Below are 25,240 nucleotides of genomic sequence, written 5' to 3' on the forward strand. Positions count from 1 at the left end.
ACTAGGTATTTTATACTTTGTTGTGACTATAAATGGTGTTTTTCTTCAATTTCTGTTCCTGATAGTTTGTTATTAGCATACAGAAACCCAACAGATTTCTGTGTATTAACTTTTTAACCTGTAAATTTAGTGAAATCATGTATTATTCTTAATCATTTTTGGTATTGTTGTAGCCAGGTGTTCCAGAAAACAAACTCACTCAGAAGGACGATGCAGATAGTGGATTGCAGTTTATTACAGTGGTGGGCCCAAAGCAGAGTTTCCTCTTAGCCAAGGACCTCAACCAGTTTTTGTGAAAACCTTATATACCCTAAATGTTACATGCTCAAACCTACCTCCCCAAATTCTCTGAAACTAATCTGAACAAAGGAAAAGAAAGACACAATCAAAGTTAACCCATGGTTCATATGCCTTAAGCCCAGTTAGTTAACAGTGAACAATTATAAATAGGCCAGCGGTCATACCCCAATAAGCTTAATAGAATATATGATTCTGTTCGGTGACACAGATAATTAGGTTCAGTTCAGTTGCTCAGTCATGTCCGATTCTTTGCAACCCCATGAATCACAGCACGCCAGGACTCCCTGACCATCACCAACTCCCAGAGGTCACTCAGACTCACGTCCAATGATCAGTGGTGCCATCCGGCCATCTGATCCTCAGTCGTCCCCTTCTCCTCCTGCCCCCAATCCCTCTCAGCACCAGAGTCTTTTCCAATGAGTCAACACTTCCCATGAGGTGGCCAAAGTACTGGAGTTTCAGCTTTAGCATCATTCCTTCCAAAGAAATCCTGGGGTTGATCTCCCTCAGAATGGACTGGTTGGATCTCCTTGCAGTCCAAGGGACCCTCAAGAGTCTTCTACAACACCACAGTTCAAAAGCATCAATTCTTCAGTGCTCAGCCTTCTTCACAGTCCAACTCTCACATCCATACATGACCGCTGGAAAAACCATAGCCTTGACTAGACGGACCTTAGTCGGCAAAGTAATGTCTCTGCTTTTGAATATACTCTCTAGGTTGGTCACAGCTTTTCTTCCAAGGAGTAAGCGTCTTTTAATTTCATGGCTACAGTCACCATGTGCAGTGATTTTGGAGCCCAAAAAAATAAAGTCTGACACTGTTTCCACTGTTTCCCCATCTATTTCCCATGAAGTGATGGGACCAGATGCCATGATCTTCGTTTTCTGAATGTTGAGCTTTAAGCCAACTTTCTCATTCTCCACTTTCACTTTCATCAAGAGGTTTTTTAGTTCCTCTTCACTTTGTGCCATAAGGGTAGTGTCATCTGCATATCTGAGGTTATTGATATTTCTCCTGGCAATCTTGATTCCAGCTTGTGTTTTTTCCAGTCCAGCGTTTCTCATGATGTACTCTGCATAGAAGTTAAATAATCAGGGTGACAATATACAGCCTTGATGTACTCTGTTTCCTATTTGGAACCAGTCTGTTGTTCCATGTCCAGTTCTAACTGTTGCTTCCTGACCTGCATACAGATTTCTCAAGAGGCAGGTCAGGTGGTCTGGTATTCCCATCTCTCTCAGAATTTTCCAGTTTATTGTGATCCACATATTGTGATCCACACAGTCAAAGGCTTTGGCATAGTCAATAAAGCAGAAATAGATGTTTTTTTTTTTTGGAACTCTCTTGCTTTTTCCATGATCCAGCGGATGTTGGCAATTTGATCTCTGGTTCCTCTGCCTTGTCTAAAACCAACCTGAACATCAGGAAGTTCATGGTTCACTTATTGCTGAAGCCTGGCTTGGATAATTTTGAGCATTACTTTACTAGCATGTGAGATGAGTGCGATGTGTGGTAGTTTGAGCTTTCTTTGGCATTACCTTTCTTTGGGATTGCAATGAAAACTGAACTTTTCCAGTCCTGTGGCCACTGCTGAGTTTTTCAAATTTGCTGGCATATTGAGTGCAACATTTTCACAGCATCATCTTTCAGGATTTGAAATAGCTCAACTGGAATTCCATCACCTCCACTAGCTAGGTTCGTAGTGATGCTTTCTAAGGCCCACTTGACTTCACATTCCAGGATGTCTGGCTCTAGATGAGAGACCACACCATCGTGATTATCTGGGTCGTGAAGATCTTTTTTCTTCTGTGTATTCTTGCCACCTTTTCTTAATAACTTCTGCTTCTGTTAGGTCCATACCATTTCTGTCCTTTATCGAGCCCATCTTTGCATGAAATGTTCCCTTAGTATCTCTAATTTTCTTAAAGAGATCTCTAGTCTTTTCCATCCTGTTCTTTTCCTCTATTTCTTTGCATTGATCACTGAAGAAGGCTTTCTTATCTCTTCTTGCTATTCTTTGGAACTCTGCATTCATATGCTTATATCTTTCCTTTTCTCCTTTGTTTTTCACCTCTCTTCTTTTCACAGCTATTTGTAAAGCCTCTCCAGACAGCCATTTTGCTTTTTTGCATTTCTTTTCCATGGGGATGGTCTTGATCCCTGTCTTCTGTTCAATGTCACGAACCTCCGTCCATAGTTCATCAGGCACTCTATCTACCAGATCTAGGCCCTTAAATCTATTTATCACTTCCACTGTATAATCATAAGGGATTTGATTTAGGTCATACCTGAATGGTCTAGCAGTTTTCCCTCCTTTCTTCAATTTAAATCTGAATTTGGCAATAAGGAGTTCATGATCTGAGCCACAGTCAGCTCCTGGTCTTGTTTTTGTTGACTGTATAGAGCTTCTCCATCTTTGGCTGCAGAGAATATAATCAATCTGACTTCAGTGTTGACCATCTGGTGATGTCCATGTATAGAGTCTTCTCTTGTGTTGTTGGAAGAGGGTGTTTGCTATGACCAGTGCATTTTCTTGGCAAAACTCGATTAGTCTTTGCCCTGCTTCATTCCGCATTCCAAGGCCAAATTTGCCTGTTACTCCAGGTGTTTCTTGACTTCCTACTTTTGCATTCCAGTCCCCTATAATGAAAAGGACATCTTTTTTGGGTGTTAGTTCTAAAAGGTCTTGTAGGTCTTCATAGAACCATCCAACTTGAGCTTCTTCAGCGTTACTGGTTGGGGCATAGACTTGGATAACTGTGATATTGAATGGTTTGCCTTGGAAATGAACAGAGATCATTCTATCGTTTTTGAGAATGCAACCAAGTACTGCATTTCAGACTCTTTTGTTGACCATGATGGCTACTCTATTTCTTCTAAGGGATTCCTGCCTGCAGTAGTAGATATAATGGTCATCTCAGTTAAATTCACCTATTCCAGTCCATTTTAGTTCACTGATTCCTAGAATATCGATGTTCACTCTTGCCATCTCCTGTTTGACCACTTCCAGTTTGCCTTGATTCATGGACCTGACATTCCAGGTTCCTATGCAATACTGATCTTTACAGCATCGGACCTTGCTTCTATCACCAGTCATATCCACAGCTGGGTATTATTTTTGCTTTGGCTCCATCCCTTCATTCTTTCTCGAGTTATTTCTCCACTGATCTCCAGTAACATATTTGGCACCTACTGACCTGAGGAGTTCCTCTTTTGTTATCCTATCATTTTGCCTTTTCATACTATTCATGGGGTTCTCAAGGCAAGAATACTGAAGTAGTTTGCTATTCTCTTCTCCAGTGGACCACATTCTGTCAGACCTCTCCACCATGACCCACCTGTCTTGGGTTGCCCCGTGGGAATGGCTTAGTTTCATTGAGTTAGACAAGGCTGTGTTCCTAGTGTGATTAGATTGACTTGTTTTCTGTGAGTATGGTTTCAGTGTGTCTGCCCTCTGATGCCCTCTTGCAACACCTACCATCTTACTTGGGTTTCTCTTACCTTGGACATGGGGTATCTCATTGCGGCTGCTCCAGCAAAACGCATCCGCTGCTGCTTACCTTGGTTGAAGGGTATCCCCTCACCACCGCCCTTCCTGACCTTCAATATTGGATAGCACCTCTAGGCTCTCCTGTGCCCAGGCAGCCACCGCTCCTTGGATGTGGGGTTGCTCCTCCCGGCTGCCACCCCTAGCTTCGGGTGTGGGGTTGCTTCTCCCAGCCGCTGCCCCTGGCCTCGGGCACAGGGTAGATCTTCCCAGCCACCGCCCCTGACCTTGGATGCGGGGTCAGTTCAGTTCAGTCGCTCAGTCTGATCCGACTCTTTGCGACCCCATGAATCGCAGCACGCCAGGCCTCCCTGTCCATCACCAACTCCCAGAGTTCACTCCGACTCACGTCCATCGAGTCCATGATGCCATCCAGCCATCTTATCCTCGGTTGTCCCCTTCTTCTCCTGCCCCCAATCCCTCCCAGCATCAAAGTCTTTTCCAATGAGTCAACACTTCCCATGAGGTGGCCAAAGTACTGGAGTTTCAGCTTTAGCATCATTCCTTCCAAAGAAATCCCAGGGCTGATCTCCTTCAGAAGGGACTGGTTGGATCTCCTTGCAGTCCAAGGGACTCTCAAGAGTCTTCTCCAACACCACAGTTCAAAAGCATCAATTCTTCAGTGCTCAGCCTTCTTCACAGTCCAACTCTCACATCCATACATGACCACTGGAAAAACCATAGCCTTGACTAGACGGACCTTAGTCGTCAAAGTAATGTCTCTGCTTTTGAATATACTCTCTAGGTTGGTCATAACTTTTCTTCCAAGGAGTAAGCGTCTTTTAATTTCATGGCTGCAGTCACCATCTGCAGTGATTTTGGAGCCCAAAAAATAAAGTCTGACACTGTTTTCACTGTTTCCCCATCTACTTCCCATGAAGTGATGGGACCAGATGCCATGATCTTCGATTTCTGAATGTTGAGCTTTAAGCCAACTTTTTCACTCTCCTCTTTCACTTTCATCATGAGGCTTTTTAGTTCCTCTTCACTTTCTGCCATAAGGGTGGTGTCATCTGCATATCTGAGGTTAGCTACACAGATAATTAGGGTATTCTTTTAAGCGATGGAGAGTCTAGATATGAGCCTTGGGGCTCTCCCATTAGGGGGCGGGGGGGGGTAGTCTGGTTTTCCAGTTGGTATGTTGTTTCCATAGATACTGGGCATATAGTTCAAAGTCCACAATCCAGCCCAAGATGGAGTCCCGCTTTCAAGATGGAGTCTGCTCTGTCTGTTTCCTCTTTCAGTGTCTTTAGGATTTTCTACGTGTAATATCATGTCAACTGCAAACAGTGATAGTTCTTCCTTTGCAGTTGGATTGTTTTTATTTCTCATTCTTACTGATCATTGTGGCTAGGACTTCTAATAGTATGATGAATAAACGTGGCAAAAGTGAATATCTTTGCCCTGCTCCTGATATTAGAAGAGTTGATTTTAGTTTTTCACTATAGGATATAATGTTGGTTTTTGTTTTATCATATATTGCCTTTATTATGTTGAGGTATTTTATACCCACTTCACTTAGACTTTTAAATGTTGAATTTTGTCAGAAGTTTTAATGCATCTTTTCAAATCAACCTACGGTTTTTATTCTTCAATTTGTTAATTAGAAGTTTTGTTTTGATTGTTCTATGGCTATTTAACCATCCTGGCGTCCCTGGGGTAAATCTCAATTGGCCATGGTGTATGATTCTTTTGATGTATTCTTGAATTTGGCTTGTGATATTTTGTTGAGGAATTTTGCATCTATATTCACCAGTGAATTTGGCCTGTAGCTTTATTTTTTGTGGTGTCCTTGTCTGGTTGAACAATGAAGTTATACCACCTCTTGGATGAACAAATATACTATTCATTCAAAATTACATGCGTTCTGAATTTTTTTCTTAGAAGACCTAAAATTACCTACACCTGACTTGCACAGGTCCACAGCCTTGCTACTCAGAGTGGTCCACAGACTAAGACCTATAGTGTCAACATCACTCAGGAAATTCTTTTGATTTTCAGAATCTCTGGATTCTTACCTGAATCCAGGGCATGATGAGTCAGAATCTGAATTAAAACTAACCCGTCTGGAATTCCTATGCACACTGGAAACACTGAACTTGAGGAAATGCTGGTCTAGAATAGGTTTTCTTATTTTCTCATATTGATAGTTGGGCCCGGATAATTATGTGTATTGGGTATTTAAGTATTTAGCAGCATTCTTTCAGACATCGACAGATATCCCCAAGGCCAAAATTATCTCTAGCTGAGAACCGTAGGCCTGCAGCTTGAAAACTGGAAGCATACTGACAGAATTCTAATTAAGGCTCTTTCCTTATTCTGTTTGAACTCTAAGGCAGATCATTAAATTCCTGTAAACACATTTCTGCAACATGGAATGGTGCTCATAGTAAAACTACCTCATAGCATAAACTTTTCTAAAAGTTAGATAATGCCTGAAAGATGCTAACCTCAGGTTATTAGTATTAAAGTATCTAAAGGTACTAAATGATAGCTTTAAACCTGTGATAAAGTATGAAATCCTTAGTTTTTGGACAAGTGTTTCAAGAAGCCAGGGATTGTGGTGCCCAAATTGCATTTCAGTTCTCTTTGCTGGAGAGGGGATTTTTCTGAGGTCATCAAGACTGTGTACCCACCACAAAGCAATCTTTGAGGGATAAAAGAGACCTAATACTGAGAAGTTCCTTAGAATCAGACCTTGGAGAAAGTATTAATTCAAAGTTGGGATAAGGTGGTTGATGTTAGACCTCTGAAAAATAGGCAAGATCAAGGATAAGAAGTAATAAAGACTATATTCACTTGACTTCTAATCTGATCTCTTGGGATCAGAGAATCATTAGGAAAAATTGATTTTCTGTTGATTCCAGAGGCCCAGAGGGAAATCATATACTTAGATACTGGAATAACAGGAAGGAAATCAGCCTAATGAGCAGGTATAGAGAGCTATTAATATCTCCCCTGCTGTAGTCCCTTAGTGTTGGCATCTCAGCACTGGACAGGACATGACAGGTGCTTTTGGAGTCATAAGGCTGGATCAGGGTTAAATGCTTTAGTACTCTCTGCTCCTTATCTGGTGACAGAGCTTCAGCCCTCATCATCAACAATTCAAGGAGCAATTCAGACTTCCACAAGAGAACTCCCTCTCAGAGACCCCATGCAGGTAAGTTTGAAAGCAGAGGAGGTACTCCAGGAAGGGTTCAGAGAAAATGAAACCTGAAATCTTTTACCTGAAGTCACCTGACAGCCTGATCAGCCTAGCCCACAGATGTGTTTGTATTTTTGGGTCACGAATAATGAATACTTGATTTCTTTACTATGTTAACAAGGATATGTCTGTTTGACAATTAAGTGATGAGAATGAAGGTACAGTCTGATGACACTGTAAAATAAGTAAGATAAGTAACATGGTTCCATTAAAAGGAAAACGTATGTGAGATTTGTGCTTCAGAGGAGTAAGAAATTATAGTATTACATGTGGAGAACTATGAAGCAAATTAAGAGTGTTCTTCAAATCTCTAAGTTGGGATGTATTTGAGCATGCTTTGCATTCATTAAAAAGATCCAGCTCAAAGTAGGTACAACAGTAGTTTATGAGACATCTATTTTACAGTACCTTCTCTCATGTTGTTTGTACACATGAAACAAACACAACATTGTAAAGCAACTATACATCATTAAACTCAGTTCACTTCAGTTCAGTCACTCAGTTGTGTCCGACTCTTTGTGACTCCATGAACTGCAATACACCAGAACTCCCTGTCCATCACCAACTCTCTGAGTTTTCTCAAACTCATGTCCACTGAATCACTGATGCCATCAGACGATCTCATCCCCTTGTCGACCCTTCTCCTCCTGCCTACAACCTTTCCCACCATCAGAGTCTTTTCAAATGAGTCAGCTCTTTGCATCAGGTGGCCAAAGTATTGAGGTTTCAGCTTCAACATCACTGTTTCCAATGAATATTCAGGACTGATTTCCTTTAGGACTGGTTGGAACTCCTTGCAGTCCAAGGGACTCTCAAATTTTCTCCAACACTACAGTTCAAAAGCATCAATATTTTGGCGCTCAGCTTTCTTTATGGTCCAACTCTCACATCCATACATGACTACTGGAAAAACCATAGCCTTGACTAGACGGACCTTTGTTGGCAAAGAAATGTGTCTGCTTTTCAATATGCTGTCTAGGTTGGTCATAACTTTTCTTCCAAGGAGTAAGCGTCTTTTAATTTCATGGCTGCAATAACCATCTAGAGTGATTTTAGAGCTCAAAAAAATAGTCTGACACTGTTCCCCATCTATTTCCCATGAAGTGATGGGACCCAATGCCATGATCTTTGTTTTCTGAATGTTGAGCTTTAAGCCAACTTTTTCACTCTCCACTTTCACTTTCATCAAGAGGCTTTTCAGTTCCTCTTCACTTTGTGCCATAAGGGTGGTGTCATCTGCATATCTGAGGTTATTGATATTTCTCCCAGCAATCTTGATTCCAGCTTGTGCTTCTTCCAGCCCACCGTTTCCCATGATGCACTCTGCATCCTTAATGACCCATAAGTATCTCCTATGCTACAGTCCCTCTGCTTCTACATCCTGAGGTTAAGGAGATATGCTTGTTGTTTTAGAGTCCTGTGTCTGTAAAGGGACTGGCACTCTTTCCTGCAATCTTTTCTGAGAACACAGCTCCAAACTCCTTTATCAACCATCCAGGGAGGAATTCAGATTTCCACAGATCTTATTGATCTGATAGCATCATTTCTGGAAGTGAAGTCACTCAGTCGTGTCTAACTCTTTGCAACCCCATAGACTGTAGCCTACAAGGTTCCACTGTCCATGGGATTTTCCATGCCAGAATACTGGAGTGGGTTGCCATTTCCTTCTCCAGGAAATCTTCCCAACCCAAGGATTGAACCCCGGTCTCCCACATTGTAGGCAGATGCTTTACCTTCTGAGCCACCAGGGAAGTCAGATCTTCTTACCAGAGTGCATGTCCAGAAAAGCCTGGGAACCCATAGTTACTTCAGGTAAGAGTCAGAGAGACGGCAAACTGAGAAATTTTACCTGAAGTTACAAGAGATCCTAATGAGCCTAGCTTAGAGCCAAGATTTGGATATGTTTGCAGGATTACCTGGTGCGTGGTATGTGGGTGATCAGTTGTGACTGCCTCTTTGTGACCCCATAGAATAACTCACCAGGCTCCTCTGTCCATGGGATTTCCCAGGCAAGAATACTGAAGTGGGTTGCCGTTTCCTTCTCCAGGGTGATCTTCCTGATCCAGGGATAGAAACTGGGTCTCCTGCATTGCAGGTGGATTCTTTACCACTGAGCACCTAGGAAACCAACTAATTAACTTATAAGCACTTTATTAATATGCTAAAAGAGAAATGTCTTTTCAACTTAGCAATATGAAGATCATTCTTGACAATTAAGGGATGAGGATGGAAGTCCAGTGAGTAAAACTGAGGAAGGAATTGAAGGTATAAAGTGGCTCCAATAAAATTATGACATATTAGAGGAGATTTATAGTTGAGGAGAGGAGGAAAATTGAGTAATAGGCCTAGAGGAAAGTGCAGGGAACTGAGCACATTTTAAAAAAAATGTTAACGGGTATATTTGAGCATGTTTTGTATTCATTAGAAAGATGCAGAGCCATAGAAGTAGATATTAAAGCAGCAGTCCATGAAACATGAAAATCAGATTCTTCTTTCACATTTAAGCATTCACATATAAAATAAATTCTATCAAATAAGTCATGTATTAAACTAAAAAGCTTCTGCAGAGCAAAAGAAACAATTGGCAAAATAAAAAGACAACCTGTTTTTAAAATTATCCTTCATCACCTCCAATTATACAGAACATAGTCATTTGCATTCAACTACCAATTGATTCTTTTTCTTAACATTACTTGAATCCATGTATATATCTATCTAGATAGAAAATATCTTTTGTTAGTGCATGCTTCATAGTTTTCTAAAGAGTGTACTTTTATGTTTTCATTTCCCATTCTTTACCAATTTATTCAGAGTAGCAAGGAGATGTTATTAATTTACTAAATTTATTAATTTAGTTAATTTACTTGTTTTTATAAGTCTTTTTTAAGTAGTTACTCTTAGATTTTTATCAAATTTCACTTAATAGTTTTATTTTGATTCCACTATACTTAATCTAGTTTACTTTTCTGGCCATCTTATTCATGAATTCTCATTTCCACTTTACTTTTTCTATAAAGTTGGACACATTTATGAAACCTCTTCAATGCCTGAGTTGGGAAGATCCTATGTAGGGGGGCATAGTAACCCACTCCAGTATTCTTGCCTGGAGAATCCCATAGACAGAAAAGCCTGGTGGGCTACAGTCCCTAGGGTTGCAAAGAGTTGGACATAACTGAAGTGACATCACACACACATACACATTTCAGTTCAGTTCAGTCACTCAATCGTGTCCGACTCTTTGCAACCCCATGAACTGCAGCACGCCAGGCCTCCCCATCCATCACCAACTCCCAGAGTCCTCCCAAACCCATGTGCATCGAGTCGGTGATGCCATCCAACCATCTCATCCTCTACTGTCCCCTTCTCCTCCTGTCCTCAATCTTTCCCAGCATCAGGGTCTCCTCAAATGAGTCAGCTCTTCACATACACATTTATGAAACCGCTAATGTGAACCCAAGCAGAGGAGATTCCTGCTAATTTGGATTTTATGTTATAATAGAAAAGGCAGAGTACTATGAAACAAATACATGTATGATCTATGTCCTCAGGGATAATTCCTTTGAAGAAAGGGGCTAGACAGATGCAGCAAATGCAGGATATGATAGGATATGATCTGTGGTGGCCCTTGCATGATATAAAAGGAACAGAACCAGGACTAGTGTCCAAAGGGACACCTACTGAATGTGTCCAAATAAAAGCCTAAAGCCCAAGAACAGGAAAGAAGAATTCCACAGAGAAAAATGAGAGTAGTGCCAAACTCATCCACTGTTGGACTAAATGAAAACTAGTGTGGTAAATAAAGAGGAATAGGTACAGGAATGGCTTCCCTGGTGGCTCAGATAAAGCGTCTGCCTACAATGCGGGAGACCTGGGTTCAATCCCTGGGTTGGGAAGCTCTCCTGGAGAAGGCAATGGCACCCCACTCCAGTACTCTTGCCTGGAAAATCCCACGGATGGAGGAACCTGGTAGGCTACAGTCCATGGGGTCGCAAAGAGTCAGACATGACTGAGCAACTTCACTTTCACAGGTACAGGAATAACAATTAGATCAGGTACCTGACCTTGATAAAATGGTGACGCAAGTGGAGCGATTAAGATCCAGTGGTCTATGCTCCCTTGAATCCGTGGTACTTCAGCACCCACACAGCTGCTTCTTCACTCTGAAACCTGGCTCTTCTGTTCGTCTCTTCATTCATATTGTATTTCCCTCATTAGCAGGAACTGCCCTTTTAAAACTATTCTTGACTTTACTTCAGTGGATTCCGGACATTTTTTCTATGTCCCAGAGTGAAGCATGCCTTTTACACAGTGATCTAGCATATCTGGACACACAAATACAGAAATAAACACACACACAGAGAGGTACGCACACATACATAGCACAGTAGTGTTAGTGGCTCAGTCGTGTCTGACTCTTTATGATCCCAGGGACTGTAGTCTGCCAGGTTCCTCCGTCCTTGGAATTCTCTAGGCAAGAATACTGGAGTGGGTAACCATTTCCTTCTCCAAGGGATCTTCCAGACCCAGAGATCAAACCATGTCTCCTGCATTGCAGATAGATTCCTTACCTTCTGAGCTGCAAGGGAAGCCCACACACACATACATACGACTGAGCAAAGAGAGCCGAGAAGTGATTTTTATGCATCCTTACTAGCTATAATGCACTATTATATTTTTGTGTGTTTCATTTATTCTATTCTATTTTATTCTTGCAAAGTGAACACGTTAGTCTCTCAGTTGTATGCAACTTTTTGCGACCCTATGGACTGTAGCCTGCCAGACTCCTCTGTATATGGAATGGAACCTAACCTGAGAACAAGAAAAACATTGCTGTGCATGTTCTCGACACCTATTTTAGCATTTCCTTTCTTCTGTTCTGTCTTTCATCATCTTTTATTACCAGCATTTTTTTCTGAGATCATAGTTTTCTGAGTTCATGCAATATATATTTATTTAGCTAGTGTTCTCAGCCTAACCTGCTGGGAGGATGTGGGAAGAAGTTGGTGATTATGAATAATATTGCTATATGTCTCAAGGCACCTATAGTCTAGTAGAGGAAAAAAATCACAGAATTAAATAAAAGTTACACTGATGGATGTACAACTAAATTAAGTTCATGAAGAAATGTCCTTTTCCTGTGAAAATGTTAAGGAAATAAAGTTTCATGAAAGAAAGGACTCTAGGCAATCTGAGAGGAGAGAGTTTTAAAGGTGGAGAAGAGATTTAAGAAAACTCCTAATAGACCTGTGGTGAGACTCCAAGCAGAGAGAATTGCGTGCATGATGACACTGAGAATTAACACTGTAGCATCAGGGAAACTGTAAGTCTAGTCCTAGATTTATGAGATCACTGTGGACAAGAGCAGGGCAGTGTGAGGGTGAAACTGGCAGTAAGGGTGCAGAGAGAGCCTCTTGGTTGAAGCTACAGAAACTTGGCTTCATTCTGCAATGGGGAGTCACTGGGATTGAATGTAACTCTGAGAGTTCCATGATCAGCTTTTTCATCTAGAAAGATCTCACTGGATTAATGTGGGTATCTGCTAGAGGGATACCAGCAGTGATAAGCAGGAGAGATGACAAGGAACTGAAATAAGGTTGTGGAATTGTGGACCAAGGTGGGGAAGACAATGGAGGCACTTGAGAGGTAGAAGGAAAAGCCAGAAATTTCATCCTCAGTGATAGTCATGAACTTACCAACAGGAAGGAACTGCACTAAGCTTTTCACATATATTGACTAAGCTGTTGACCCCTTAGGAATATTGGATATCTCTATCCTCATTGTTCAAGAGAGTATAGTAGCATTTAGATTGCTTCATTTGGCTCTGAAAGTTCAAACAAGTAACATGTGGCAGATCTGTAATTTAAAGCATGTTTTTCTGGTACCAAAATTCTCACATTGCAAAATATTTAGGAACACAACATTGTAAAGCAATTATGCTGCAATAAAACATAATTTTAAAATAAAAATCTGGAGGCGGCCCTAAAATGGTGGAGGAATAGGATGGAGAGACCAGTTTCTCCCCCACAAATTCATTGATAGGTCATTTGAACGCAGAGCAAATACCACAAAACAACTTCTGGACACTGGTGGAGGACCCCAGGCACCCAGAAAGGCAGTCCATTATCTTCGAAAGGAGATAGGACAAAATATAAAAGACAAAAAAAGAGAGACAAAAGAGTTAGGGATGGAGAACCGTCCCAGGGAGGCAGTCTTAAAAGAGAAGTTTCCAAACACCAGGAGACCCCCTCACTGGCAGGTCTGTGAGGTCTTGGGATCTGAGAGCGACATAACCAGGAGGAAAAAATAAAAAAATAAAATCCACAGATTACAGGCCCAACTACAACTCTTAGCAGAGAAGTAGCCCAGACGCTCGCGTCGGCCACCAGAAAGCAGGGGCTGAACAGGGAGGCGCAGGCTACACTGCTTAGGGTAAGGACTGGGCCTGAATGCCCTGAGGGCAACCCAAGGGAGCTAACATGAGATAGAAACCCAAACCATGGTATAGCCAGGGCGGGGGGGGGGGGGGGGGGAGAAAGAGAACTTTCATGTGAAAAGCTCTAACCTAAGGCACTGCTGCAGATCACAGAACAAAGGACTGAGTGAATACCAGAGGAGAGCTAGCTGGCTGCAGACCGGCCCATCCCCCGCTGATGCAGGGAGGCAGACAGGTGCCAGCCAGAGCCAGAAAGGAAGGGGCAAACTTGGCCCCAGAGAAGGCATCCTCTACCAAACTGCGAGCAGGCTCTCAGTCGCTAACCAAGTCTTCCAGGGATCCTGGATGGTTGACATCTGTCAGGAAGGTTGCAGCCAGAGGTCAGCTCCCCAAAAGAGACAAACAGCACCCAGGAAACCTAGTGGCTGGGACCAGGGAGGTGATAAAATGCACCACACCTGGAGAGTGTGCACTCGCCAAGCACCTGGTCACCTGAGCTGCTCGGGCCTGGGAAGAGCACAAAATGCAGGCACAAAATGCAGGCCCAACTAAGTCTGTGCCTTTGTGGAATACCTGAGAACCTTAATCTGAGCGATGTAGATCTGGGAAGTGCACACAACCCAGGGCCTGCCTCAGTTCCCAGCAGAGCAACCTGAAGCCTAAGCAGTGTAGACCAGGAAAGCACACACATGCCATGAGCAGGGGCAAACCCAGTGTGACCCAGACACTGTGAGCACTCCCCACACACACCAGTGATATTTGTATGCAGTGTTCCTCCCTCCCTGCAGCACAATTGAACAAGTGAGCCTAAATGAATGACCAACTTTGCCCCCTTGTGTCAGGGCAGAACTTAGATACTGAAGAGACTTGCAAACAGAGGAAGCCAAAATAAAGAAGAGGGAACTGCTCTGGAAGTGACAGGTGCAACAGATTAAAACCCTGTAGTTAACATGACTACATTGGAAGGGACCTGTACACCTTGAGAAGAAGTATAAGGTGGAACAAGGAACTATCTGAAACTGAACTGACCAGACACTGTTCTCAACAGCTCCAGAGAAATTCCTAGATATATTTTACTACTATCATTTTTAAGTTTCTTTTTAATTATTTATTTTTAAGTTCTCTATTATTCCCTTAATTTTCATTTTTAAAACCTACTACTGCTGCTAAGTCACTTCAGTCACGTCCAACTATTACTGTGAAAAAAGACCCTATTTTTAAAACAAATTTCCTATTTTTTATATAACTTTTGTGATTTTGGTTTTTTAATATTGTATGTTTGAGAGCCTAATCTCTACTCTAGATTTTTAATCTTTGCCTTTTTGTATTTGTTATCAGTTTTGTACCTTTAGGAATCCAATCTTCAGTACCCATTTTTACTTAGGAGTGTGATAACTGGCTTGATTGCTCTCTCCCCTTTTGACTCTCATTTTTCTCCCCTAGGTTACCTCTATCTCCTCCCTTCCCCTTCTCTTCTCTACTTAACTCTGTGAATCTCTTCGGGTGTTCCAGGCTGTGGAGAAAACTTAGGGAAATGATCACAGGCTAGATTGGTTTCTCTCCTTTTGACTCCCCCTCCTCTCCTCCTGGTCACCTCTATCTCCTTCTTCCTCTTTCTCTTCTCTCTGGAACTCCACAAACCTCTGAGTGTTCCAGACTGTGGAGAGCAAATAAGAAATTGATTACTGGCTAGAACTGCTCTCTCCCTTTTTGATTCCCTCTCTTCTCCTCCTGGTCACATCTATCTCCCTCCTCACTCTTCTCTTCTTCATGTAACTCTCTGAACCTCTCTGGGTGTCCCTCACTGTGGACAATCTTTTCACCATTAACCTAGATGTTTCATCATCAGTGCTGTATGGATGCAGAAGTCTTGAGGCTACTACAAGAATAAGACTGAAAGCCAGAAGCAGGAGGCCTAAAATCAAAACGAGATCACCAGAAATCTCCTGAATTTAGGGACCATTAATTGACAAAAGCTCATCCCAAAGCCTCCATACCTACTCTGAAACCAAGCTCCACCAAAGAGCCAAAAAGTTTCAGAGCAAGACATAGTAAGCTAATTCTCCAACAAAGCAGGAACATAACCCTGAACACAAAAATACTAGTGGCCAAAAGTCACACCAAACCTATAGACACCTCAAAACTCACTACTGGACACTTATTGCACTCCAGAGAGGAGATCCAGCTCTACCCACCAGAACACTGATGCAAGCTTCTCTAACCAGGAAACCTTCACAAGTCACTCGTCCAACCCCACCACAGGGAGAAACCTCCACAATAAAGAGGAACCACAAACTTCCAACATACAGAAAGGCCACCACAAACACAGCAACCTAAACAAGAAGAAAAGGCAGATAAATATTCAGCAGTTAAAGGAACATGATAAAAGCTCACCAAACCAAACAAAAGAGGTGGTGATAGGGAGTCTAACTGAGAAAGAATTCAGAATAATGATAGTAAAAATGATCCAAAATTTTGAAAACAAAATGGAGTTACAGATAAATAATCTGGAGAAAGTGGTTGAGAAGATGCAATAAAAGTTTAACAAGGACCTAGAATAAATAAAAAAGAGTCTATCAATAACTAATAATGCAATAGCTGAGACCAAAAGCACTCTAGAGGGAACCAACAGTAGAATAAGATAGAATAATATCCTATCTTCTGAACCAGAAGATAGGATAAGTGAGGTGGAAGATAGAATAGTAGAAATAAATGAAGAAGAGAGGGAAAAAGAATTAAAAGAAATTAGGACAACCTCAGAGACCTCTGGGACAATGTCAGATGCCCCAACATTAGAATCATAGGAGTTCCAGAAGAAGAAGACAAAAAGAAAGGCCATGAGAAAATACTTGAGGAGGTAATAGTTGAAAACTTTCCTAAAATGTGGAAGGAAATAACCACCGAAGTCCAAGAATCCCAGAGAGTCCCAAAGAGGATAAACCCAAGGTGAAACACCCCAAGACACATATTAATCAAATTAACAAAGATCAAACACAAAGAGCAAATATTAAAAGCAGCAAGGGGAAAACAACATATCACACACAAGGAGATTCCCATAAGGATAACAGCTGATCTTTCAATAGAAACTCTTCAGGCCAGGAGGGAATGGCAGGACATACTTAAAGTGATGAAAGAAAATAACCTACAGCCCAGATTACTGTACCCAGCAAGGATCTCATTCAAATATGAAGGCGAAATCAAAGGCTTTCCAGACAAGCAAAAGCTGAGAGAATTCAGCACCACCAAACCAGCTCTCCAACAAATGCTGAAAGATCTTCTCTAAACAGGAAACACAAAAAGGGTATATAAACCCGAACCCAAAATAATAAAGTAAATGGCAACAGGATCATACTTATATAATTACCTTAAATGTAAATGGGTTGGATGCTCCAACCAAAAGACAAAGACTGGCTGAATAGATACAAAAACAAGACCCTTATATATGCTGTCTACAAGAGACCCACCTCAAAACAGGGGACACATACAGACTGAAAGTGAAGGGCTTGAAAAAGATATTCCATGCAAAGAGATCAAAAGAAAGCAGGAGTAGCAATACTCATATTGGATAAAATAGACTTTGAAATAAAGGCTGTGAAAAGAGACAAAGAAGGACACTACATAATGATCAAAGAATCAATCCAAGAAGATATAACAATTATAAATGTATATGCACCCAACAGAGAAGCACTGCAATATGTAAGGCAAATGCTAACAAATATGAAAGGGGAAATTAACAGTAACACAATAACAGTGGGAGACTTTAATACCCCACTCACACCTATGGATAGATCAACTAAACAAAAAATTATCAAGGAAACAAAAACTTTAAAAGATACACTGAACCAGTTAGACCCAATTGATACCTATAGGACATTTCACACTAAAACAATGAATTTCACTTTTTTCTCAAGTGCACACGGAACATTCTCCAGGATAGATCACATCCTGGGCCATATATATAGCCTTGGTAAATTCAAAAAAATTGAAATTTGCTCAAGAATCTTTTCTGATCACAATGTGCTAAGGTTAGACGTCAACTACAGAGACAAAACTATGAAAAATACACACATATGGAAACTAAAAAAACACTTCTGAAAAACCAACAAATCACAGAAAAATCAAAAAATGCATAGAAATGAATGAAAATGAAAACATAACAACCCAAAACCTATAGGTTTCAGTAAAAGCAGTGCTAAAGGGAAAATTCTGAAAGAGATGGGCATACCACACCACCTGACTTGACTCTTGAGAAACCTATATGCAGGTCAGGAAGCAACAGTTAGAACTGGACATGGAACAACAGACTGGTTCCAAATAGGAAAAGGAGTATGTCAAGGCTGTATATTGTCACCCTGCTTAATAATATGCAGAGTACATCATGAGAAATGCTGAGCTGGATGAAGCACAAGCTGGAATCAAGATTACTGGGATAAACATCAATAACCTCAGATATGCAGATAACACCACCCTTATGGCAGAAAGTGAAGAAGAACTAAAGAGCCTCTTGATAAAAGTGAAAGAGGAGAGTGAAAAAGTTGGCTTAAAGCTCAACATTCAGAAAACTAAGATCATGGCATCCGATCCCATCACTTCATGGCAAATAGATGGGGAAACAGTGAAAAAGTGGCTGACTTTATTTTTCTGGGCTTCAAAAATCACTGCACATGGTGGTTGCAGCCATGAAATTAAAAAAGGCTTACTCCTTGGAAGGAAAGTTATGGCCAACATAGACAGTATATTAAAAAGCGGAGACATTACTTTGCCAATGACAGTCCATCTAATCAAGGCTATGGTTTTTCCAGTGGTCATGTATGAATGTGAAAGTTGGACTATAAAGAAAGCTGAGCACTGAAGAATTGATGCTTTCGAACTGTGATGTTGGAGAAGACTCTTGAGAGTCCCTTGGACTGCAAGGAGATCCAATCGGTCCATCCTAAAGGAGATCAGTCCTGGGTGTTCATTGGAAGGACTGATGTTGAAGCTGAAACTCCAATACTTTGGCCACCTCATACAAAGAGTTGACTCACTGGAAAAGACCCTGATGTTGGGAAATATTGAGGGCAGGAGGAAAAGGGGACAACAGAGGATGAGATGGTTGGATGACATCACCGACTCAATTGACATGGGTTTGAGTGGGCTCTGGGAGTTGGTGATGGACAGGGAGGCCTGGTGTGCTGCAGTTCATGGGGTTGCAAAGAGTCGGACACGACTGAGCGACTGAACTGAACTGAAGGGGAAGATTCATAGCAATGGAAGCCTACCTCAAGAAACAGGAGAGAAATCAAATAAATAACCTAACTCTAGACCTAAAGCAACTAGAAAAGGAAGCATTGAAGAACTCCAGGTTTAGTAGAAGGAAAGAAATCACAAAAATTAGGGCAGAAATAAATGCAAAAGAAAGAAAAAAGACCACGGCAAAAATCAAAAAAGCTAAAAGCTGCTTTTTCAATAAGATAAATAAAATATACAAACCATTAGCCCGATTCATCAAGAAACAAAGGAGAAGAATCAAATCAACAAAGTTAGAAATGAAAATGGGCAAATCACAACAGACAACACTGAAATACAAAGGATCATAAGAGACTACTACCATGAACTATATGCCAATAAAATGGACAACTTGGAAGAAATGGACAAATTCTTAGAAAAGCACAACTTTCCAAAACTGAACCAGGAAGAAATAGAAAATCTTAAGAGACTCATCACAAGCACAGAAACCGAAACCATAATCAGAAATCTTAAAAAAAAAAAAAAAAAAAAAGCCCAGGTCCCGATGGCTTCACAGCTGAATTCTACCAAAAATTTAGAGAAGAGCTAACACCTATCCTACCCAAACTCTTCCAGAAAATTTCAGAGGAAGGTAAACTTCCAAACTCATTCTATTAGGCCACCATCATCCTAATACCAAAACCGGACAAAGATGCCACAAAAATAGAAAACTACAGGCCAATATCACTGATGAACATAGATCCTTAACAAAATTCTAGCAAACAGAGTCCAACAGTATATTAAAAAGATCATACATCATGACCAAGTAGGCTTTATCCCAGGGATGCAAGGATTCTTCAATATTCGCAAATCAATCAATGTGATACACCACATTAACATATTGAAAGATAAAAACCATACAATTACATCAATAGATGCAGAGAAAGCCTTTGACAGAACTCAACATCCATTTATGATATAAAAAAAAATACCTCTCTAGAAAGCAGCATAGAAGGAACAAACCTCCACACAATAAAAGCCATATATGATAAACCCACAGCAAACATTATCCTCAATGGGAAAAATTGAAAGCATTTCCCCTAAAGTCAGGAACAAGACAAGGATGCCCACTCTTCCCACTAATATTCAACATAGTTTTGGAAGTTTTGGCCACAGCAATCAGAACAGAAAAAGAAATAAAAGGGATCTAGATTGGAAAAGAAGAAGTAAAACTCTCACTCTTTGCAGATGACATAATCCTCTATATAGAAAACCCTTAGGACCCCACCAGAAAATTACTAAAGCTAATTAATGAATACAGTAAAGTTTCAGGATATAAAATCAACACACAGAAATCCCTTGCATTCCTATACACTAACAATGAGAAAACAGAAAGAGAAATTAAGGAAACAATTCCATTCACCATTGCAATGAAAAGAATAAAATACTTAGGAATATATCTACCTAAAGAAACAAAAGACCTATATATAGAAAACTATAAAACACTGGTGAAAGAAATCAAAGATGACACAAATAGATGGAGAAATATATCATGTTCGTGGATCAGAAGAATCAATATAATGAAAATGAGTATACTACCCAAAGCAATCTATAGATTCAATGCAATCCCAATCAAGCTACCAACGGTATTTTTCAGAGAATTAGAAAGACACAGATGTATAGAACAGTCTTTTGGACTCTGTGGGAGAGGGGGAGGGTGGGATGATTTAGGAAAATGGCATTGAAACATGTATAATATCATATATGAAACAAATCGCCAGTGCAAGTTCAATGCATGATACTGGTTGCTTGGGGCTGGTACACTGGGACGACCCAGAGGGATGATACAGGGAGGGAGGAGGAAGGGGGGCTCGGGATGGGGGACATGTGTATACCTGTGGTGGATTCATGTTGATGTATGGCAAAACCAACACAATATTTTAAAGTAATTGACCTCCAATTAAAATAAATTTATATTTAAAAAAAAGAACAAATAATTTCACAATCTGTATGGAAATAAGAAAAACCTCAAATAGCCAAAGCAATCTTGAGGAAGAAGAATGGAACTTGAGGAATCACCCTGCCTGACTTCAGGCTCTACTACAAAGCCACAGTCATCAAGGCAGTATGATACTGGCACAAAGACAGAAATATAGATCAATGGAACAAAATAGAAAGCCCAGAGATAAACCCATACACCTATGGACGTCTTATCTTTGACAAAGGAGGCAAGAATATACAATGGAGAGAAGACAATCTCTTTACCAAGTGGTGCTGGGAAAACTGGTCAACCACTTGTAAAAGAATGAAACTAGAACACTTTCTAACATCATACACAAAAATAAACTCAGAATGGATTAAAGATCTGAATGTAAGACCAGAAACCATAAAACTCCTAGAGGATAACAGGCAAAACACTCTCTGACATAAATCACCTCAGGATCCTCTATGACCCACCTCCCAGAGTAATGGAAATAAAAGCAAAAATTAACCAATGGGACTTATTAAACTTAAAAGCTTTTGCACAGTGAAGGAAACTATAAACAAGGTGAAAAGACAGCCTTCGGAATGGGAGAAAATAATAGCAAAAGAAGCAACTGACAAAGGATTAATTTCAAAAATATACAGGCAGCTCCTGTAGCTCAATTCCAGAAATATAAGCAACCCAATCAAAAAATGGGCCAAAGAAATAAACAGACATTTCTCCAAAGAAGACATACAAATGGCTAACAAACACATGAAAAGATGCTCAACATAATTCATTATCAGAGAGAAATGCAAACCAAAACCACAATGAGGTACCATCTCACACCAGTCAGAATGGTTGCTATCCAAAAGTCTACAAACAATAAATGCTGGAGAGGTTGCAGAGATAAAGGAACCCTCTTACACTCTTGGTGGGAATGCAAACTAGTACAGCCACTATGGAGAACAGTGTGGAGATTCCTTTAAAAAGCTGGAAATAGAACTGCCATATGACCCAGCAATCCCACTGCTGGGCATACACACTTAGGAAGTCAGAATTGAGGCACGTGTACCCCAATGTTCATTACAGCATTGTTTAAAATATCCAGGACATGGAAGCAACCTACATGTCCATCAACAGACGAATGGAAAAAAAAGTTGTGGTACATATACACAATGGAATATTACTCAGCTATTAAAAATAATGCATTTGAATCAGTTCTAATGAGGTGGATAAAACCAGAACCTACTATACAGAGTGAAGTAAGCCAGAAAGAAAAACACCAATACAGTATACGAACACATATATATGGAATTTAGAAAGATGGTAACGATGACCCTATATGCGAGGCAGCAAAAGAGACACAGATGTAAAGAACAGATTTTGGACTCTGTGGGAGAAGGTGAGGGTGGGACGATTTGAGAGAATAGCACTGAAACATGTATATTATCATATGTGAAATAGATCACCAGTCCAGGTTCGATGCATGAAGCAAAGTGCTCAAGGCTGGTGCACTGGGATGACCCTGAGAGATGGGATGAGGAGGGAGGTGAAAGGGAGGGTCTGGATGGGGAACACACGTATACCCATGGCTGATTCATGTGAATGTATGGCAAAAACCACCACTATATTGTAAAGTACTCAGCCTCCAATTAAAATAAAAATAAATAAATTAAATAAAAATCCCCTGTGCTAGAGAACTCTGCTCAATATTCTACAAAGTGAAGTGAAATCTCTCATTTGTGTTTGACTCTTTGTGACCTAACGGACTATGCAGTCCATGGAATTCTCCTGGCCAGAATACTGGAGCGGGTAGCCATTCCTTTCTCTGGAGGATCTTCCCAACCCAGGGATAAAACCCAGGTCTCCTGCACTGCAAGCAGATTCTTTACCAGCTTAGCCACCAGGGAAGCCCAAGAATACTGGAGAGGGAAGCCTTCTCCAGCAAATCTCCTGTCCCAGGAATCAAACCTCTTGCATTGCAGGCGGATTCTTTACCAGCTGAGCTACAAGGGAGCCCATAACCTAAACAGGAAAAACTCTTGAAAAAAATAGATACATGAATATGTATAACTGGATTACTTTGCTGTAATTACTTTGCTGCTGAAACGGACACACATTGTTAATCAACTATGTTGTTGCTATTGTTTAGTTGATAAGTCGTGTCAGACTCTTTTGCGACCCCATAGACTAGCCTGCCAGGCTCCTTTGTCCATAGGATTCTCCAGGCAAGAATACTGGAATGGGTTGCCATTTCCTTCTCCAGGAGATCTCAACTCAGGAATCAAACCTGCATCTTCTGCATTGCAGGTGGGTCCTTTACCACTGGGTCACCTGGGAAGCCTGTTAATCAACTATACTCAATATGATATAAAAGTTAAAACAATAAAAGGTAAAAGTTTTTACCATTTCATCCTTAAAAATCAACACTTTTCCTGCACTTCATTAATTTTCTCTTCTGAATTGTGTGTTTATTATTATTCCCTTTGCTCATTTTTCTAAGAGGATAGTCAATCACTAAGGTGTCTTGACACCATGAAGACATCACTCCTCTCTCTTTTGGATGAATTATTTTGCTGCTTTGTTAGGTATTTTGGACATCAAGGGGATATAGCTGGGTTTGAAATGCTGCTAGAATCAACGAAACTTTCCCCTCATAACAATTTTTCAGGGACTAAGCTTATTAGATCATCTTTATTGTTCATATTTATTCACTTACTATACCTATGTTTCTTAGAACTGCTTTCTCATATTTATAAATACATACATGGCACAAAATGATCATATTAAAATTGAAGACCACGTTTACATGTCTATAGAAAGCTTAGCAACTAGAATCTGGGTACTATTTGTACATATATTAGGGCAGAGATAATCTGATGTTCACAATCTTGCCTTGCATCATTCCATTCCTAAATGGTGTGGTTGGAGGTGAAAAGACTCTTGACTCCCCCGAGGCCACAAGAGATCACAGTGCTGTGTTGCACAGGTGCACGTGTGTGTGTGTGTATGTGTGTGTGTGTGTGTGTGTGTGTATTGTGGGACATGAGTGTCCTTAGAACAGGAGGACCTTAGCTCATAGACATCAAAATTTTCCCCTGGAAATATAGATGACAGAATGTTAATTGAACAGAAAAACAAAATGGGGATATATTTCTATGTTCAGGATTCTTGGAAACAAAATTAATGAAGTACAAGGAACAACATGTGGATTAGGGACTCCTCATGCCTTAAAGTTCAGGAGCAGAGGAAGGTCACGTCATTCCCTAACATCCTCTGGCCCCATCTCCCATCACCATCCCTCTTGCATATTCCCTTTGGGAAACTGGCTTCTTTTGGAGACCAAATACCTAAAACAAATGGCATCTTTGCTGTCTTTGCACTGGCCATTCCACCTTCCAGGCAGGCCCTGTCTTCAGTTCCTCACCTCTCTTCCTTGAAGTCTCTGCAAAGGTTATCTTGTTTGCCAACCTTCCTAAATGCTCAGTAAAGAATACCACCTCAGCCACTTACCTCTCTGTACCCCCTTTCTTTTTCTTCATTTCACCTGTCACCATGTGACATTTTATATGATTTTGTATTTGCTAATATTATTTCTCCATTGAACTGTGGAGACTTTTGTCTCTCAGTACACTCTACTCCTTGCCTTGAACACCTCCATCTGTGTATACTGTCAGAATACAATTGACAGGCTGATTGCTGAAGGGCTTTGACTGCCAAGAGAAAACTGTGAAGAAATAGAAAGTCTGAACCAACAAATGAAGTGTAAGGCAAACAAATCAGTAACCATGAACTTCCCCAAAACAGCAGCAACAAAAAGCAGACAAAAGCAAGGATCTGGTGATTTTACTATGAATCCTACCAAAATTTAAAGAATTAACAATTTTTCTCAAACTCCACCAAATGATTTAAGAGGTGGGAATACTCCCAAATTCTTTTTCCGAGGACACTCTTAACTTGCTACCAAAACCAGAAAAGACCCTACAAGAAAAGAAAACGACAAATTGATATTCCTAATTAACATAGATGCATAAACTATCAATAAGAGAGAAATATACATCGTGATCAAGTGAGATTTATTTCTAGAATATAAGGGTGGTTCCCTATGTGCAAAGAAATAAACATGATGCACACACCACACTGATAGAACTAAAGATAAAGTAAATACAAATTCAACTTTGTATTCAACTTCCTTTTATGATACACAGTCTCAACGAATTTAGAATAGATGGATCATTCCTCAAAAAGAATGTGAGAAGTCACAGTTATCGTACTCAACAGTGACCGTTTCAAAGTTTTCTCTCTAAGATAAGGGACCAGACAAGGGTGTCACTGTCACGATTGCAATTCAACATAGCAGTAAAAGTTTTACCTAAATCGGTTAGACAAGAAAAAGAAACAAAAATCATCTAAAATCAAAAGGAAGAAAACTGTCTCTGTTTGAATATAAATCCCTAGAGACTTCACCAGAAGTTGTTAGAAACAATGGACAAAATAGCTAAGTTTCAGTATACCAAATCAACATAGGTTAATATAAGATCAACATACAAAAATTTTGCTTCATACACTAACAGTAAGCC

Source organism: Oryx dammah, unplaced genomic scaffold (genome assembly GCF_014754425.2).
Source record: "Oryx dammah isolate SB20612 unplaced genomic scaffold, SCBI_Odam_1.1 HiC_scaffold_5, whole genome shotgun sequence".
Classification (NCBI taxonomy): Eukaryota; Metazoa; Chordata; class Mammalia; order Artiodactyla; family Bovidae; genus Oryx; species Oryx dammah.